Source organism: Peromyscus maniculatus, chromosome 12, assembly GCF_049852395.1.
Source record: "Peromyscus maniculatus bairdii isolate BWxNUB_F1_BW_parent chromosome 12, HU_Pman_BW_mat_3.1, whole genome shotgun sequence".
Lineage (NCBI taxonomy): Eukaryota > Metazoa > Chordata > Mammalia > Rodentia > Cricetidae > Peromyscus > Peromyscus maniculatus.
The window spans coordinates 22,050,877-22,070,959 of record NC_134863.1 but is presented as its reverse complement, the minus strand read 5'-3'; positions in this window follow the sequence as shown (position 1 = coordinate 22,070,959).

Genomic DNA, 20,083 nt, shown 5'->3' with positions numbered 1-20,083 from the left:
GATCATGGAACTTGTAGTATCTACACATGATGGGAGCCAGGCTGAGCTCCAGCACCAATACAGAAGAGTCAGGGGCAGCTCAAATAGTGTTCCCTCTACTGCAGTGCATGTTTGCATATAATTTGCATATTATATAGAGCAGTATAGTTCCTTCTTTAAGACCCCAAGGACTAATACAGAGACTATTAAAAACTAGTAGTACAAAAGTGCATTGATTAATTGTACATACAGCTAATACAAAAGCAGTGAACAGTACATAGGGAGGCTAAAAGATGGTTTAGGATAATGATCATGCTAGATCTGTAAAATTGATTGCACACATAACCAATGTTGTTTTTAAACAAACAAAATAACAGTGGGTTGAAAATGAAAGCCTGGGGAGCAGAGGGAGTTTGCAGGGTGGAAACTGGCTGGTGTCCAAGCAGAAAGCATGAAGCACCGTCAGGCTGGGATCAACAGGACAGTGGTTGATGGTGTGTGGCTGCAGGGATGGGCCTCTGGGGTCACTGAGTACCACAAACCAGTTCTCCATCAACTGACGTGCCAGCGAGGGCGGGGCGGGGGGGGGGGGCGCGGAGGCAGCGTCTAGCCGGCAGAGGTGCTGAGGGCTGATGTGAACTGAACGGTTGCTAGGTGCTAGCTCTGCTGAATGACACCTGTCTATTGATCTGTGTCATCTCATACAACCCTTTCGGGGAGGCTGGCGTGGGACTAGCATGACCGCTTCTATTTACAGATGAAGAAACCAGTGCTCAGAGAGCTGAAATTGTCGGCAAGATGGCTCAGCAGGTAAAGGTGCTTGCCACCAAGCCAGACAGCCTGAGCTATATCCCTGGAACCCACATGATGGAAGGAGAGAACCGACTCCCACAGGTTGTTCTCTGACCTCCACATATGTACTGTGGTGTGCGCACATGCACACACACACACACACACACACACACACACACACACACACTGTAATACATTTTAGAAAGAAAGAAAGAAAGAAAAGAAAGAAAGAAAGAAGGAAGGAAGGAAGGAAGGAAGGAAAGAAAGAAGGAAGGAAAGAAAGAAAGAAAGGAATTAAAATAATTGTCCAACCTTCAGGTAGCCTAGATGGTCAGGCAGTGTATGCCTGGCTGCCCGACTCTGCAGCCCATGTGACTGACCTGTGTGAGGCCTTGGATTGGCATAAAAGCTCCATTCTATGTCCTTCAAAAAGGTGAAGGGTTTTGCTTTTTGTTTTCCTTTTGGTGGGTTGTGGCGGGAGAGGGGGGGGGATACTGGTAATGTGTATTTACTGACCTGTGTCCTAAAATAATGGTGATTTCCATTTGTAGGAACTAATAGGACTAGACTTGCTCGAGAGATGTTTACCCTTGACCTCTGCTGCCAAAATCTAGGGCGTGGTCTCCGTCCAGATGATGACTCCTCATGGAACCAACCACTGAAGCCAAACCAAGGACGTTCAGCAAATACCCTTGGGTGCTCGGAATGGATCCTTGCATATGTATTCTACAATTCTAGAAGTCCTCAGACCTCTTCCTCTTGGCAAGCAGGAGTGATGGGCTGGCACTGAGGACCACGTACAGAATCTGATGTGTCCTTACACAGCCAGCAAGGAGGAAGGCTGCTCAGTGTGCTAACTGCTGCCTGGAGTGCGCAGTGAGACAGGCTGGGTTCCAGCTCTTCTCACTCTGTGTTTGGAAAGCTTGTCTAAGCCATATGACTCCAGTCATGACTTATTAAGCATGTGCCAGGTGTCGATGTGATCATTCCCTGCTTTGCCTCAACACAGGCCTCTCGAGACAAATGATCTCTTGGGGATCTGCTAACGGCTGTAACGAAGACCCCAGATTTTATGTGCTTAGCGCAGTGACAGCTTCTTAGTCACGACTGGGCAGGTAGGACGTGGAGGGCTCTTCCAGGCACAGGCTCCCGCTGTCATGCGGCTTTATGTTTTCCTAGGGTCCTGTGAAGACTAGGACCGGGATCACAGTGGCTCAGGGGCCAACTTGTAAGCGTTGCAACTATTCATGATCTGCTTAACTAGTTTCTTAGACTCGTAGGGGTGAGGGGGCTGGGGCATTCCCATTATATGGTAAATTATATGCCTCCCTCCACTGCCTGTCACAACCCACATGCTGAAGCCGTAAGCTCTAGAACCTCAGAATGCGGCTGTGGGTGGAGACAAGGCATCGGAACAGCTGATTAAATTTGAATGAGACTGTTGAGGCAGGCCCTAATCCAGTGTGACTGGTACCCTAACAAGAATAGATCTGGGCAGCCAAGAGACGCAAGGGACTAAAACACAGAGGAACGGCCATTTGAGGATAGTATTAAGACAGCTGTCATGAGCACTATACGTCAGAGACACAGATGGGTGTGTTTTGTGTCATTTCACGCTGTCACGATTTATCTAGTAACAGTAAACTCATGAGCCATGTTGGCGTCATTGGCTGCAACTTGCCAAGTAGCTCTGGTTCCCCTTGAGAGCTGGCCAGTGGCAAGCATGGGCTCTTTTATCCTCATCTTAAATACCAAAATGAATTCTTATATCACGCATTACGCATCTCACAGTCCTTAGAGTTCTTTTTGTAACCATCACAAAATAGTTACAAAAGGCTTAAAGAAGGCATCGGAATTTAAAGCGTTCAAAAACAGGGAGGCAGGCAGAGAGCTGGTAGAGATGCAGTCACTGTAGGCGATTGGACAAGACACTGAGGATCCTCTTAGAGAGCTGCTGGGGTCTCAGAACCAAGTTACGGGGTGGCAGGATTAAGTCAAACCGCAGAGGGAGAAGACTATGGAGGTCACAGCATCAAGGTACAGGACTGGAGGATCATGGAAGGGAGGGGCAAGACCAAGTCCAAGAACAGATGGATGGATGGAGAAACAGCCATTCGAGTAGGCTCTGTCAAGCAGTGGGATGCAACTGAGCCACCACCCTAGGGACAGGTGGTAGTTCTCTGCCTATCAATGCCTTGATGCACATGCTAGGTAGGCCCATGATAGGGCCGTGGGGCCAGTGTTATCACCTGCATGGTGTTAACTTCCCCCTCTTCAAGGGGTCCAAGTGGGGGTGTCCTACCTTTCATCTGTCTGGTATGTTTGGGAAGTTCTTGGGCATGACTTTGATGCTGTGGTTTTAATTAAACCTATGTCCTGTGGTTTTGATTACACTCACGTGCTGATGTGATTCCAGTGTGCTTTGAGAAGTTTCTGTGTGATATCTTCTTACTTTCAAGAACAAGCTGCTGTCTGTCAGTCTGTGACTCACGGGTGGTGTTGGGCAGGTGGTGGCCACGACATGCACCATGACACACAGTCACCCTGCCTCTGCTTTTATCCTCAAAAAAAGAGCCAACTGCCCCTTGTGAAATGGAGTCACCCCAGGGCAAGGCACAGCCTGAAGGCCACTGTTCTGCATACTGTGAAGTCACCAAGACCTAGGAACACCCGGTTTCCATGGTAGCAATCTACAAGCCAAACTTTCTGACCCTATCACCTTCGACTTCTGGCCTCCCAAACTGAGAAAACAAATGTCTATAACACACCCAAGCGGTAATGTTTTGTTTCAGCAGCCCACACTAACTAATACAATATTTGCAGTGGGAACTCAGAAAAGGCGAGGTCAGCTGTCCATGCCACAGTCCCCCACTTGTCCCCTCCCCGTCCCACCCAGGGAGGACAAGCACAGCTCCCAAGCTCCTGCGTCCAGCATTTAGGATCTTCGGGTCTGTTGGATGATCCGCAGCTTTAAACACAGGCTCCTGGCTTCTCTGGCAACAAGACTCCTTCAGAACCTTAGGCCTCCAGTAGATCTTCTTCTAGCCAATTCCATGTAGTAACTACACATAGAATTTTCTTCTGAGTCACAATTCTCAACCCCGTCTAAGCTGGGTGGGCTCTCTGGCACCATTCTTTCTCAAACTTACCGCGAGGCTCCCTGGCTTTGGAGAAAGGTATAGTCCCTGAAATGATTTTTTTTTCTTTTTCTGCCTCAGGACTTACTCACTGTGCCTTGTTGAGAAGAAAGACTCATTGGGCTTCTTTGCACATAATCTCTCTCTCAAAAAAATTAAGTGTCTGGGAAAGAAACTTGCATTGTTACGAGCCTCTGAAATTTGGAGATTACTACAATAGTCAGTCGACCCTTACTAATACAGGGTTTCATTTGATATGGAGAGGTAAAAACCGAGCCCAAAGGAAGAAGTATGTCCGAAAAGAGGTCCTTTGTCCCCTCGCTTCAGGACATGAGTCCCTGACTCTATTCCATTTCCTTCTCACAGGCTGGCCAATTAGCTCTTCTTCACTGCGTCTGCTTTATTTTTTAGTGTCTTGTTGAATGCAGTCCACAGACAGCACCAGAGCTAACCTTGTTCTCTGTTTCCATCCTCTTCCCCTAGGCGGATGACTTCCAGGTTATCACAGGCAGCGATGGGATCCGTAACACAGATCCCTGCTTACCTAGTTTTTGCTGCTCCTCTCTAGCGAGCCTCATATGGTCATTACTTTAAAGCAGAGGTTCTCAAGCTGTGGGTTGTGATCCCCCCTGGGGGTCGTCCAAAGACCCTTTCATAGGAGTTGCATATCAGATATCCCGCATATCAGATATTTATGTAACAGTTCATAACAGTGGCAAAAATTACAGTTATGAAGTAGCAACAAAATAATTTTATGGTTGCAGGGAAGGTTTCCACAACATGAGGAACTGTAGTAAAGGGTCACACGCAGCATTAGGAAGGTTGAAAACTACTGTTCTAAAGGAAGTTTTCCACTCCAAGAAAAAAAAAATTCTTGTATTACTCAAGGAAGGGAAATGTTGAAACAAACAGCTGTTAAAAAGCTCAGTGACCATAACAATTAATACAAAGTCAAATGTCCATCTTCCTCATGCCACGATGTGCTACTGATTGGCTCAGTGGCGAAGATGGAAGAAGCAAGAACCACGCTCCACGTTGTCACTCAAGGGCCCAGGCTCCTTCCATTGTGTGCATCCAGAATTAGATAAAGCACTGGACTCCCTCCTGGTTTGGGCATCTAGTTGGTAGGTAGAGGAACAAAGAACAGAAGGAAACTCATAAGACTTTCAGGGCATGCCCGCTGCTTGCTAAGGCTTGCCTGTTGGTAAGAGCCTTCCTTATGGCTCTAACGAGTGCTCTTAAAATTCAGTCCACTCAGCCCAGGAAGAAATGGCGACACATATACAGTGTGCAGCCTTGCTTTCTCCATGCTGCTGATGTTATGGACACAGGGGTGAGTTGCTCAGTTCTCCCTGTAAAGGAGATGTCGTTACTTCTGCTGCAGGGAATGCTGTCTGCTGGGATCTTTACCTTTCAGCTCTCTCAGACGCCAAGTCGCTTCATCCAAGATGAAATCCTTTCTGCTGTGGCCCGCACTCAATGACTTAGCAAAGCCCAGCTATTTTGACCCCGTTGGGACAGCTATGGCTCCTGTGGGATTTTTAGCCAATGTTACCACTGGGTTTCTCTGCACTTCTCTCTGTGTCCGCTCTGACTGTCTCCTTCTTCCTACCGCTGTTACTCCCGAGGCCACTCACCAAGAAACCTAGACACAGACTTCTTCCTCAGAGGGCCTATCCTTCCCCAAGGTAAATACCATAAATATTTGCGTCAGAGTTCTGTTCCAATATTAGATTATTTTCCTTCCGTGGTGCTGTGGTTCCAGCAGCTACAGCAGTGCAGAGAGAAGACCACGTGCTCCTCCAAATGTATTTTAGTTGAATATTTACTTAAATACACTTGTGGGCTTAGCTTCCTGGCCAGGCCATGACCTCCTGAAAGACAGGGTCGATATGGTCTTCTGTGTGTCGTCAGCTCCTGGCCAAGTGCCTCACACTTCACTGTTACTCTGTATGTAGCAGAAGAGCTGGAGAATGGTGGGAAGACCTCCTTATGCCACAGGCCAGGCTAGTATTTCCATGGAGGGCAGAAGACGCCGGTGGTGTTGAGGTATAAGTGTTGAGTGACTTACTTGAGATGATATTTGCTAAATAGGTTTTCTTTTTTTCCCCTTTGTTTTTCGAGACAGGGTTTCTCTGTGTAGTTTTGGTGCCTGTCCTGGATCTCACTCTGTAGACCAGGCTGGCCTCGAACTCGCAGAGATCCGCCTGGCTCTGCCTCCTGAGTGCTGGGATTAAAGGCGTGCACCACCACCGCCACCCGGTGCTATTCTTTTTATTTAGAGTACTTTCGTTTGGGACGGCCGGTGACAAATATTGAATAATGCTCCAGCCACCATGTCCTCTTCAGTGTCACGACCCTGAGTTAAAAGAATTCTACTGGGCAGAGCGAGTTTGAAGCCTGTGTGGCGGCTGAGAGGCGACATCAACTTCAACCTATTTCCTGAGCACCCCTGGTGGTGGGGCCTGGCAGGAAGGACTGGAGAGAGAAGCTGGTGTGGAGACTGGGCTCCCTGGGATGCTCATGGAAAAGCAGAGGAGACAAAACAAACTCACCGTGAAAACTCAAACACTGTTGGCACAGGAAGGGAGACAGACAAATACATAGGACACAAATGTTCACTCTGAGGCCGGAAGTGAACGTGACAGAAGGCCTCGGCTCTGAGTCAGAGACCTATGTCATCCATGTGGCCTTCCACACTGCAGACACCGGGAGAAAGAGGGATAGACAACGGCTTCAGGTGGGTTAGAATAAAAACGATAGGTGATGGATGACCGCAAGTCTAGAAAACCAGAAGACATGAGAAAATCAATAAGAGAAATTCCATAAAGGAGGAGGGAGGCAGGGGAGGTTGGAGGCGGGGGGGGGGGGGGGGGGGGGGGGCCGGGGGGGAGCTGGGAGCTAAGGAGAAGGGGGAAGGAGCACAGAAGAGACCTCTGGAGAAGGGGGAAGGAGCACAGAAGAGACCTCTGGAGAAGGGGGAAGGAGCACAGAAGAGACCTCTGGGCACACACACACACGTAGTAGGTCCTCTCCAGAGGCTCAGATTGGCCTCCCCCCAGCCCCACACACATATCTCCCAGCTTCATTTTGAGTTCCAAAAGCTGCCCGTCCTTGGCTCTCAGAGCCTGTTCTCCTCCGCACAGGCCAAGGTCTCCCCGGGGCCTCCCGAGAGTCCTCCAGCAGCAGTGGCTCTCTGGCTCGGGGGAAGCTATGTGGAGAGCTGGGCCCCCTCGGAGAGGGTTCTGCTTGACTCCCATCTCCACCTCCCTCCCTTTACCTCCCCTACCCTGTGGGACCCCCACACCTGACAACCCTGAGCTGTCGATGGGCCCATCAAGGAACCCAAGCCGGTTCAGTCTCGCCTGCAAACGGTGGACAGGGTCATCTCGCTTGGCTGGAGGCAGAACCTGAGAGAAGGGAAATTCAAAGTAGAATTATAGGGGAAAGGAGAGGAGGCAGCAAAAATAACTTAAAAAAAAAAAAAAACTGGTAAGATAAGACTTCTTATTGGGGTTGGAAATTTGCTCTCTGGTTACTCTCAAAATAACACTCTTAAATGAGAAAAATAAAATGAAGCAGGTATTCTTCAGAGAGAAATGAGCACAAAAGCCTAACATTAATTGACCCGAGACCTTGGAAAGTATAAGAACAATTTAATGAGAGTTTGCTAAGTGCCCTTCCTGATAAAACGGGAGGGAGACAGGAGTCTCCTCGAATAGCTGCTTCCCTCCCCGGCTGCAGCTTCTTTGCTCTTCAGAAGAAGGGCTGGTCAATAAATTGTCCCCAGAGTCACTGGGTGGCAAACAGCCACCCAGCCTGATTGCCAGGGTGATACACCGGGCGGGACTCGGCACGTGTGTCCTCACGCCATGGCTGCTGACTCATTAGCGTGAGTGCTGAACCCACCCACAGCCAAGCCGCCCTGTCCTCTCAACTCCACATGCAGGCTGTGGCACACACACACACACACACACACACACACACACACACACACACACACACGTGCATACACACAATACACTCACACGTGCACACACACATTCATGTACATGGGCACACACGCACAAATTGTTTAAATGTCAAAAAATAATCTTAATATAGGCTTAAGCATGAGGGTTAAGAGAAAGGTGCTCGGGGCCGGGTGGTGGTGGCGCACGCCTTTAATCCCAGCACTTGGGAGGCAGAGCCGGGCGGATCTCTGTGAGTTCGAGGCCAGCCTGAGCTACCAAGTGAGTTCCAGGAAAGGCGCAAAGCTACACAGAGAAACCCTGTCTCGAAAAACAAAAAACAAAAAACAAAAAAGAGAGAGAGAGAGAGAGAGAGAGAGAGAGAGAGAGAGAGAGAGAGAGAGAGAGAGAAAGGTGCTCGGAAAAAAGCACATACACACCTCAGTGTGGGTCTGGGCTCGCTAAGAGATCGGCGGAGAAAGACCTACCACGTGTGGCTCTGGAGAAAGGAGAAGCATAATGAACGGTCTCAGCATTAGCCGTAAACACCATTTTGGTGGCTCTCAAGTTACATCTCCAAAGATTTCTAGGAAACTCTCCTTCTATCTTCTGACAGTGAGGGGCCCCAGCGGTGCCTGGGAGGGAGCCACAGTTGGACAAGGTGAACCTTGATTGCACGTGGGCTTAGTGCTCATCATCTTCCTGTAAGTGGGTGTCCCTGGTGAGAGGTCTTGAAAAATGGAGGTTCACAGCTGGGAAGGGAGTGCTAGAGCTCTTGCTTTTCTCCTGGCACTCTTGGGTCAGGGATTCACTTCTTTTGTCCCCACAAATGTTCCTGCCTTCTTCGTCTTATTTGTGAGAGTCCTTGGAAATGTCTGGGAGAGGAGTGAGGGAAGCCATACCTGAAGTCATATGGTTCATTGTTCGTTTAGCATCCTCATTTGAAAATATTTCTGTATAAAAGAAATATTGCCCTTATGTCCAGGAGCCTTCACAGTGAATGTCAATTGTGCTAGAATTCTTGATTCTCAGCTGGCAACGAACATTAGCTAGCCTGCAGTGAGGGGCTCCCCTCTCCCGTCCCCCCATGACTGGCCTTTCCATCCCTGCCTCAACACTAACTTCAGAGTCAGTCCAGATCCCCAAAAGAGTGCCCTCTCTTCAGATGTCAGGCACAAGATCCCGGCAGACTCCTCAGCTATCTGGAGTTCACATCATCTCCTCAGAGGACCAGTAATTCACTAGAACAAGTTCCGGAGCTCAGGAGACACTTGGGGTCAGCAGTTTACTGCAGAGCACTGTTAGATTCCGTGGGGAATGCAGGATTAAAGAAGGACAGATGGGCAGAAAGAAGAACGCATCCAACTTTGCATGGGTGGGACCATGTTTAAGGCAAAAGGCGTCTGGTCACCCTGGTGTGTGGATGCAAAATACCTACAGAAGAAGGTGGGACCCCTTAGAGGGGAGGAAACTACTACCATACCATGTTCCCTCCTTCCCAGAGCATCTTGGCCTGGCTGCAAGGGAAGCTGGGAAGTGGAGTCTCTTAGTAGGAAACTTGCCCGCAGAAGAACCCAGAACAGGCTTGCCTGGCAGGTGGTGTGTGTGTGTGTGTGTGTGTGTGTGTGTGTGTGTGTGTGTGTGGACTTGTGTGTATGCATGCGTGCATGCTGGGTAGTACAGAACTTCCATGGCTTTCACACTTTCTTTGGACACACCCTCTCCCCAGATCTCCTCTACAACCCTGTCTCTAGCCCTCTCCCCTCTGTGGACATTAGGGTGGGGCTCAAGTCTCTGGCCCTTGAAGGATTCCTTCCGTTCTGTTCTGGTGACCAGTCTTTCTATATTGGGCCCTATATTGAGTCACCTCATTAGCATGAACTCTGGTGACATTTTTTAAAAAGTCATTATGCATAACAAAGCATTCCTTATCACACAGGAAATTCCAAGGTGCCAGCAACATGGGGACAAAGACCTGATAACGTTTTTTATTATGCCCGACAGCTGAAGCCAGTGGAAGCCAAAGGTGAGTCAGCTCGGCTGACAGCCCGAAGACTCTCCTCCCAAGGCACAGGGAAGGGTGGAGAAGGGTGGAGGGTGGGCCTGAGGGCCAAGTAGAGAATGTCCAGGACACCCTGTATCACATGCACCTGCCATGTGGGGAACCTGGATGCCTCCGCCTTCCCGCAGACCAGATGACGGAGGAGAGAGAGATCACTGCAGCAGGCGGTGAAATTCACACTTCAGGCACATCACAGGAGCACTGTCCCACTGCCCGACCTGCATGCCTTGGAGGCCTCACAGCTGCTTGGGGGTGGGGGTGGGGGAGACCCGAGTTGGGCCCCTGGGGCCATCCCTCCTCCCATGTCGCTGAGGGTGGGCTGGTGCTGTGTCCTTGACTGAATGTCTGCCCCTATGCTGTGTCCTCCTGCTCTGGCTTTTGTCCCTATTGCTGTAGCCCATGGCTGTTAAGTCCCTTCCCGGGTTGTGATTCTCACTGAGCCGCTTCTGGGGCCAGCTTCTTTCAGGCCCACGGGAGCATCCCACGGTCACCATCCCAACTTCCAGCTTGCTGCCCTGGATCTCATTTCCCAATCTGCTCCTAACCTGTGCTGCAGAGAGCCGCAGCTCCCACTGGGCTGGGATAGAAAGGGAAAATTATGGGGAGCCAGGATAGGAAAGTAGCCATTACCTCAGAGTCTGATTGAAGCCTCTCACCAGGTGAGAATCAAGAATCTCAACACAGTTAACACTTGCTTAAACTGTCAGGGGAAAACAACAGTTCTCAACTCAAAGGTAATAAGACAGTCTATTCTGGAGCAAAAATATGAGTGACCGTGGCCCAGGAACCTGGAGCTGGTGACCGTGGGTTCCATGCTCCAAAGTGGAAATCGTGTCATGGAGTTTTTATGGTAACAGCACAAAAAAAAATTATAAATCAAGGTGGTTTTAAAATGCATCAGTGGAAACATTAAGTAGTCAGAGCACAGTGGAGAAATCTCAGCTGTAGGCAGTAGGTGTTATCTGATAGCGTTCTTAGCCTTCGACTGGTGGAGAACAGAGTTCTGTCAAGTTACTACACTGTAAAGGTTTTTATCTGTTCTTAGGCTATCAGGCCTGGCTAGGAGCAGGATGCTAGGTCTGGAACAGCCGGGGTAAGGAATGGCTGTTAATTAGGCCGATGATCACATTAATCGCAATTAGGCTTGAAACTGCCGGGTTCCAACCTCTCCACCTCTTTGAAGTTTTAATTAGTTAATCAGCCAGTGTAGACAACTTCTTTCCAGGAATTCTCATTCATGAGGCCTTTCTCCTTTCAGGAACCAGCTGTAGACCAACGATTTTTCCAGGAATCTCACAAGAAACCCTATTTACAGAAAGAGATGTGTCCCAAACTTCCAAACAACCCGAGTGGCTCCTGGTTTTACATCATCAGATGACAATCCCATCCAAGCGTTAGAGCCACCCTGTAATCTCGATTATCAATGAGAGAAGGAAAAGAACAACATTTTAAGGTGTAACTCGAGAGCCAGCAAAGTGGTGTACATGGCTAATGCTAACATACTGAGTTGGGTCTCTGTCTTATTCTTTCCCAGGACACCTCTCTCTGTTCTCATCCATGCTTAAAATCTTTGTTGGAAATCTTTTAACATAGAGAAATTAAGCTGGAACTGACCTGAAAACTCCCTCCCCATTGATGAGTTTTCCTAATGATGAAAGGTGCCAGGAAGGCTGCTGTGGCATCCTGCAGCCCACCCTTTGTGTTACATCTAATACTGATCCACCCGGCAGCTTGTTCCAACCGAGGCAATAGTGGCATGAATGCTGTGGGGATAACAATGCCTCTGCATTGGATTTAAGGCCTGCTCCAGAGGGAGGAATCCCAGCCTGGTACCATTAACCTGGCCAAAAGCCTGTGTGGTTCAAGAAATCACAGGCCCTAGGGAGAAACCCATTACTCTTCTTTTGCTAAATGGACACACTGTCAACCACTCTCTAAATGTTTAATGTTTATACACACAGTGCTGCCCTCAACCTTAGTTCGAGAAGCTTCTCTCTGTAGTGGGCAGCAGTTAACTGGTCATGGTACTGAGGGTGTCTATTGGAGGCTTATCCCTAAATGGGACATCTATATCAAACATCTGCCCACCACCAGGAGGCTCAGGGACCACTGCAAAGGGGCAGAAAGAAGGTAAGAGCCAGAGGAGGAGGAGGAGGCTATGACGTGTTGTCTTTGGGATACAATGTAGCCATTCTACTAATGAACTCACTGCAGATGCAGTTAGCTGTACAAGACCCGAACAAGACCAAGCCAACAAGAACAGTCGCCATTCCAACTAGCAGGGCTAAATGGGACTCAGTGGGTTATTAAAAAGAAAGGAAAAGACGTAAATAGGGAAGGGAGACATGTTGGATGTTCCTGGGGGAGTGGGAAAGGGGAGTCAAGAAAGATGTATTGTTTATGTCTATGAAATTGTCTAAGAATGAGTAAAATATATTCTATTAAAATATCTTCTAATAAACTACAATTTTTCTTTGAGAAGTTCCCAGCCATGATATGTGCTTTTTCCTCCCTTTCCCTAAGCGCCTTTCTTTCTATTTGTTTGTTTGTTTGTCTGTTGTTTGTTTTCTTTGAGACAGAGTCTCTGGCTAGCTGGGAACTTCCTATGTAGACCAGGCTGGGCTCAAACTCACAGAGCTCTTCCTGCCTCTGCCTCCCAGGAGCCAAGATTATAGGCTTGACCACCACATCCACATTTCTAGTTTTAATCAACCCCAACTGTGCTTCTTACTGGCTGGTCCTGAAATTCTTTTCTGCTGTGAATCTGAGCATCCAGTTTTACCTGAGCTGAGGTCCCTAAAAGATGGAAGGGACCCAGACCACAGCAGGTGACAGTGGGGGTGTATCTCCATCCCTACCATTAGTGCCATCTGTACTTATTCCACTAGGAATAGCGTGCCCATCTCCACTTGACCACACCTAGCCTCTCCAAACCCACCAGCTCCTTCAGGACGCCCTTCCCCCCCATTCTGCCAGTCCCCGCCTTGTAGAGGCTGCCAGTCGTCCATCTACAGACCTCTGACAGTGACCTAGGCCTGTGCTCACGTCCTTCCCATGCATCTTCCCAGTGGGCCTTCATGGCCTTCTTACTTTGCCTGGCACTCAGCACAGTGTGCAGGAGGAAATGGGCCGCCCTACCCTCATGGAACTTCTAATCAGCCTAGCCAGGGGACATGAAGTGTGATCAACTAACCACACAGAACTGTACACTTTGTCAGGGCAAGTGCTGCTGAGGAGTAGAACCAATAGCCCACAGAGAGAGAGAGAGAGTACATAACCAGGGAATTACCTGAGTCACCCCAGGCAGGGAAACCTCCTTCAAGGAAATGTCATTGAGCTGAAAGCTGAGGGAGGAGCAGAGAAAGCTAATCTGGGAAAAAGGTGAAGGAAGGATATTTCACAGAGGGTGTGGTGTACGGGAAAGCCTCCTGTCAACATCCCTCTGCTACTGTCTTCTGCCTGAACCATTCACTGTGATCTCTTTGAGGCAGCTCTGCTTCTGGTTTGATCTAAGCTCAGTCCAAGGACTGTTCTTATAGGAACTCAAGAAACTCTTAAGCTAAGTTACACTGAATTATGCTGAATCTGGTTAGATCAAGAGCAGCCAGATAAACCTTCATTGCCTTTCTGAGCTTAGGCACAGGGCACAGGACACAGGACACAGGACACAGGGCACAGGGCACAGGACACCGGGCACAGGACACAGGACACAAGACACAGGGCACAGGACACAGGGCACAGGGCACAGGACACAGGACACAGGGCACAGGACACAGGGCACAGGGCACAGGACACAAGACACAGGGCACAGGACACAAGACACAGGGCACAGGACACAGGACACAGGGCACAGGACACAAGACACAGGGCACAGGACACAGAGCACAGGACACAGAGCACAGGACACAGGACATAGGACACAGGGCACAGCACAGGACACAGGACACAGAGCACAAAGCACAGGACACAGGACACAGGGACCTTTTCACTAGCTGCCTCCATCACAAGCCACACTCGGGTCTCAAGTGCAGACTCAGTCCCTCTGAGCCACTGCTGGTGTCATCTGTGAGTCATGACAATAATTGCCAGGGCCTTACAAGAAGGACTGAGGGCAGTGGCCAGAGTGGAGAGCACTTTCTAGACATTGTCCTTGCAAACAGTGACCAGAGGATGCCATCTACTCTGGTGACCCACACATCAGATCAACTTCAGCTTTGAGAAGTCCTCTGACCTTGACAGGCAAAATCCTCACCTCAGGGCTATAGTGTGAGAGACAAAACTCAGGGTCCCAGGATACCAGGGAGGCACTAAGGCCCCAATTCAAGTCAGAACCATTCAGGTCATGGGCATTTAGGTGGAGGTGGAGTTTCTCTGTCTCAGCAGCTGCTCCTAAATAACCATTCAGAGACTTAGTATTAATCATAAATGATCGGCTGGTAGCTTAGGCTTGCCGCTAACTAGCTCTTACAACTTAAATTAACCCACGTCTACTCATCTATGTGCTCCCCCAGCTTGTTTACTTCATCTATGAACTTTCCATGTTGCATCTTTCATGTCTGGCTCTTGACTCCTCTGACTCCACCCTCCTTCTTCCCAGCATTCTCTCTGCCCCCCAAATCCTGCCAATCAACTTTTTATTAACAATAAGAGCAACACATTTTCACAGTGTACAAAAGGATTATTCCACAGCATTTAGACTTTGTATTTGACCAGATGACCGTCTGCTAAAAAGGCATTCTTGAGGGCATCAGGGGGGCCTCAAGTAAGCACATCATTTACATGCACCCTGAGTGTAGAAGGAGAGGGGCAGGTTGGGGCTGGCTCTTCTTATTCTGAGATTAGCACTAGGCACAGCTGCCCTAAAACCTAAAACCTGATACCTGGGGGTAAGGAGTGGGGGGTGGTCAGGGCTCCTCATACAGGAAGACAAGTGTTAGGATGAGATGGAGAAAGCATACAGCCTTGCAGACCTTGCAGCTCTGTCCCCCAAAATATCAACGTGCTCTTCCCATGTCACTTGAACGGCAGCCAATAATCAGGCTTCCAACTCAGACAAGGTTGTGGGGCTTGAATTCCTGGGAGCCCAGTGGAGGGCCCCCATGCAACAAGTGCAGGGTAACCCCAAATCTCCTATTTTCTCTGACTACCTCCCAGAGAACCCCAAGTTTAGCTCAAAGTCGCAGTAATGATTACCACCAACTGCAAACTCCCCCAGGCACTTATGCTAGCCATTCTGGCCCCTGCCTCCTTCCAGGAGCATCCCTGACTCTGCCCATGCGCCCTGGAGTTTCTGCCCCTCCCAGCACCTGCCAAGTCCCAGTTCTCCATAGGACCTTTGGGCATTGTTGAGATAAAAGTGAAACAATCACATGGCCGAGGAGCATATCTCACTCCCCGGCCACGCTTGCGGCTACATGTGTATTAGTGGGCTTGTTCCCCCAGGACTCGCCTCTGAGTACTGTAGGTGGGTCCCCATCAGTTCTTCCTTCCCCCGATCTGAGAACCAGCGAACACCAGGGGGAGCGGTAAAGGCTCAGCCGTGGGTGCCCCGTGGCCTGGTGGGTCCCAGCATTCAGGAAGCTGTGAGTTACAGTGACAGAGATGTCATCCCTGCAGTCTTTGTCCCACAGAGGAGGTGGAGGCCTCCTTGTCTCCAGAAGATCAGAGCTGGGGGGAGGCAGCGACTTTGGGGCTGTCAGCATTCCCAGTGATCATGAATCCTTAGAAAGACTGCGCTGAGGTCACTGCTGGGAGAGGGGGGGACATACAACCTCCACCAAGTCTGCCTCCTGGCAGCCGCTGTGGCTGGAGAGGCGAAGGGCATTTATCAAGAGGGAGGCAGCGTCCAGAACGCTTTCGCAGCCGCGTCTCCCAAGAGACAGCACATCTGAGCTACCTTCTTCAGCCTCTTTTGCTTTCTGGCTTGCCTTGGGAGGTCCCCATTCTGGGCAGAGGCTGGCCCTCAAAGCTCTCTTCTAGTCTGATGAGGGAATGGTCTCACGGTGAGGGACTGTGGGTGGTCCACCGCAGAGGGCAAAGCTGCTCTGTGAGCCACACTTCCTTTGGGGGAAGAGAGGTCTTCTCCTTTTACAAAACCATTCTTCCCTGCCACCAGCCAAGGCAGGTGAATAATGGGGGGCACCCGTGACAGTCACAGCTCTATTCCACTCCTACCACATTCAGGCATTGTGCTGGAGACTGGGGACTAATGATCCATTCATCTTCCTGACTGTTCTGGGAAATGGTTTCTGTTCTCATTCTCATTTAAAACTTGGGGAGATCTGGGGCAAAGAGATATTAAATAAGCTGTCTAAGATTACACAGATTAAAAAGTATGACTTGAATTCGGGACCATCCATTTCAAAAGCCGCTGCTTCCTATACTTAGAACCGTCCCGGGAGCGGCTAGGGAACCACAAGTGAGGCCAGGAGGAGGTCATTTTCCCCTTCGGGAACAGGGAGCGAGGGACTGCAGAGAGAATCCATCTCAGGACATCTTGACAAGTGCTTAGAAGCCTTTGACCGGAGACAGCGGTAGATGTCTGCAGAAAAGCACTGTGGGAACAGACGGGGCACCAGACCTGCAGGGGCCGAGATCTTCCGGAGGGCTGTGTTGAGGTGGTGACATTGGACGGGGAAGCCATTGTCGGAGTCACGAGGCCTTGGCTTGTCCCACTCAATGATGTCATCTCTGGCAATGGGTCTACCTCCCTGTCTCCAGGACTCGGTGTTCAGTTCCATATAAGAAAGTAGATCAGGCAATGGGATAAGGCAGCAGCATAGTCTTCCTTTGCACTTCCGGTGGGGGAGGGGGAGTTAAGTCAGCCCACCCAGTTCTTACCCAATATCCGCTGTTTCGCCCAGCTTTTCGCTGCCAACCCGTCCTGATGGCTCTCTTCCCAGTTTCCCAATCACAGACCTTGGATTCCTTGTAAATTCCTGGGCAGAATTCACAGAACCAACAGCCAGTGGGTCATTGGGCAAAGCCTCTAGCCGGATCCCTTATCATCCCCCCGGCTTGTGAGAGCCACACTTGTTTTGTTTGGGATGTTAGTGTGTTCCAGCCTGGGTGGACCAACAGGAACAGGCTGACTGACTCACAGACTTTCTATGTGGCTGTTTGGTTGGAGCAACGAAGACCAGTTTCTGGAAGGTTCAGCACATCTGTGTGGGAGGGAGATTTAGTCTGGAAGTGATCCCCAAGCAACTTGTGCGTTGCCTCTTGTTGATGATGGCATCTCCCCTGCTCTCTCTCCAGCAAGTGGCTTGTTCAGCTTCCCCTAACATTCCTTCAGGGTCGAGAACTCGTTACTGCTCCAGGACGGAGGGAGGCAGCTCCTTTGTGTTTCCACAGCCTGACCTTAACTGCTCCAGCAGAGACTGCCTAGAAAATCAGAACTAGGGAGCCAGGACCCTTTGCCTTAGCTTAGCCAGCCAGAGGCTCAGCAATAAACCCCGGGATCCTGCTACTCGCTTTACAGACAGAAGCAGCGCTTCTAGGATTAGGTCACGGGGGCAGGAACTTTTCCTAATGACCTTGACTGAGCTCTTAGACGCCAGGAACTCCAATAACCTGTGTGTTGCAGCATCTCATGTAACTCAAGCCACTCTTGGGCATTTGTGTGACAGACATTACTCACTGAACACATCAAGTGACAGAAGCTGCAAGAGATGAAACCAGGCCCAGAGTCACAGTAGCTGATTAACAACGGAACCAGGTTTGCACCCAGCTTCCATTTGAATCTGTACTGGTTAGATTTTTTTTTTCCTGGTCAACTTGACATAAGTTAGTGTCACCTAGAAGAGATAGAAAGAAAGAAAGAAAGAAAGAAAGAAAGAAAGAAAGAAAGAAAGAAAGAAAGAAAGAAAGAGAGAGAGGGAGGGAGGGAGGGAGGGAGGGAGGGAGGGAGGGAGGGAGGGAGGGAGGGAGGGAGGGAGAGAGAGAGAGAAAGAAAGAAAAAAAGAAAGAAAAAAAGAAAGAAAGAAAGAAAGAAAGAAAGAAAGAAAGAAAGAAAGAAAGAAAGAAAGAAAGAAAGAAAGAAAGAAAAAGCCCAGTTAAGAAAATGCCTCCATTAGACTGCCCTGTAGGCAAGTCTGTGGGCATTTAAAAACAAATATTTATTTTTCAGGTGTATGAATGTTTTCCCTGCATGCAGTGCAGTGCTCTCAGAGGCCAGAAGAAGAAGTTGTGTGGGATCTTCCCTCCACACACCCTGGATTGGCGTTGCAGACGGTTGTGAGCCACCATGTGGGTGCTGGGACTTGAACCCGGGTCCTCTAAAGAGCAGCTAGTGCTCTTAACTGTTGAGCCATCTCTGCAGCCCTGGCATGTATTTTTTTTTTTTTTTTTGATTACTGATTGATGTGGGAGGGCTCAGCCCACTGTGGGGGGTGGTGGTGCCACCCTGGTGGGTGGTCCTGGGTTGTGTATGAAAGCAGGCGGCGCAAAACCAGGAAGTAGTATTTTTGCTTTAGTTCCTGCCTCCGGGTTCCCTTGATGCTGAACTATAAACTGAAAGCCAAATAAAGCCTCTCTTCCCCAAGTTGCTTTTGATCATGTGTTTATCCCAGCAACAGAGGGCACACTAGGACGTCGTCTTTTCAGGGACAACCTCTAATCTTTGAAGTACTGGAGCACTGTGTCTGGCTTCAGAGAAGGTACCAGTGTTGTATTTTCCTGGAAGAGATTGGTGGAAGAGATTGACTGAGGGCCAGCCAGATGGCTCAGCAGCCAATGGTGCTTGCTCCCCAAACTGATGACCTGAGTTCCTTCCTGGGTTTCTCCCATGGTGGAAAGAGAGAATTCACTCTCAAGAGTTGTCCCCCCACCTCCACACATGCTATATGCAATGTCTCACACACACATGCACAACACACACACACACACACACAGAGAGAGAGAGAGAGAGAGAGAGAGAGAGAGAGAGAGAGAGAGAGAGAGAGAGAGAGAGAACAGTTTAAAAAATCTTTTTAAAAAGAATTTGATCGGCATTGTCAATCAGATGTACTATAAGCTCTGAACCCATGTAAAATTCTGAGGGTGAGTTTGTGTAAACAAAATGAATCTTCAAGGATAGCCACCGGGTTCAAATGCAAGTCAGAGTGTTCAGCTGTTTCCCCCAAGCGGTTTTATGTGTAGTTATGGCAGGTCTGGATGGTATCTGCTATTCTCATCAGGAGGGCAATTCATTCCATTTCCCAATTCATATGATCACCAGCTGAGGTCATAAGAAGTTGGAGATGTAAAGTGTGCCAGAGAAATCTTTTTAAAATTTGGAGCAGAGGATACCACTTATCAGGGAAAGAAATTAGTTCTAAGATCTTACTTAGAATAACAGAAGGACTGAAGGGATCACTCAGTGGTTAAGGGCACTGGCTGTTTTTCCAGAGGACTGGAGTTCAATTCCCACCACCCACATGACAGCTCACAACCTTCTGCAACTCCTATCCCAAGGGACTCAATGCCCTCTTCTGGCCTCCATGGACACCAGGCATGTACGTGGTACACAGACATACAGGCAGGCAAAGCACCTATACATACAGATAAATAAAACCAATTAAATAAAAAACCCAGAAAGAACTCTTTGGCAGTTATTTAAAATTAATTTTCTCTATGGCTAAGCCTTCTGCTAACTCAATGTCCTGATGGAAGAGTTAGCTGGGAGAACTGGTCTATTTGGAGAGGCAGTTGTGGAGACTTAAAGGCTTCCAGTGTTGGCTTAATTAGGCGTTAGAGCATCCCCAGGCACGCCTGTCCAAGCCCCTGGGTTACCTCCTCCACTGTCCCTGGAGAGCAGGTGGGAGGCGGAGGTCCTCCCTGCATCTGGTTCCACTTGCTTTCTCCAGCACATGCTTCTCCTTGGAGGTGGGATTTCTTCACTGTTGGGAGACGGTTCGCTGAACCATCCTTCACATTTCCCTGAAGTCAGGCTGGCCCTTCCTGCTGCTCCTTGATGGGGCTGCCTCCCAGAAGACAGAGTCTGCAGAGTGCAGGAAACAGAGTCACCCTTTGCCTCCTTAGCATTCTCAGAAGGCGACTTTCTCAGGACCACGGTGCAACTTCTCCCACAGTGCTGGTGCTGCTGGGCTCTGGCCACATGCTTGCTTGGTTATGCTTTGGATTTTTTTTTTTTATGTCTACAAATGTTTTGCCTAGCTGGGCAG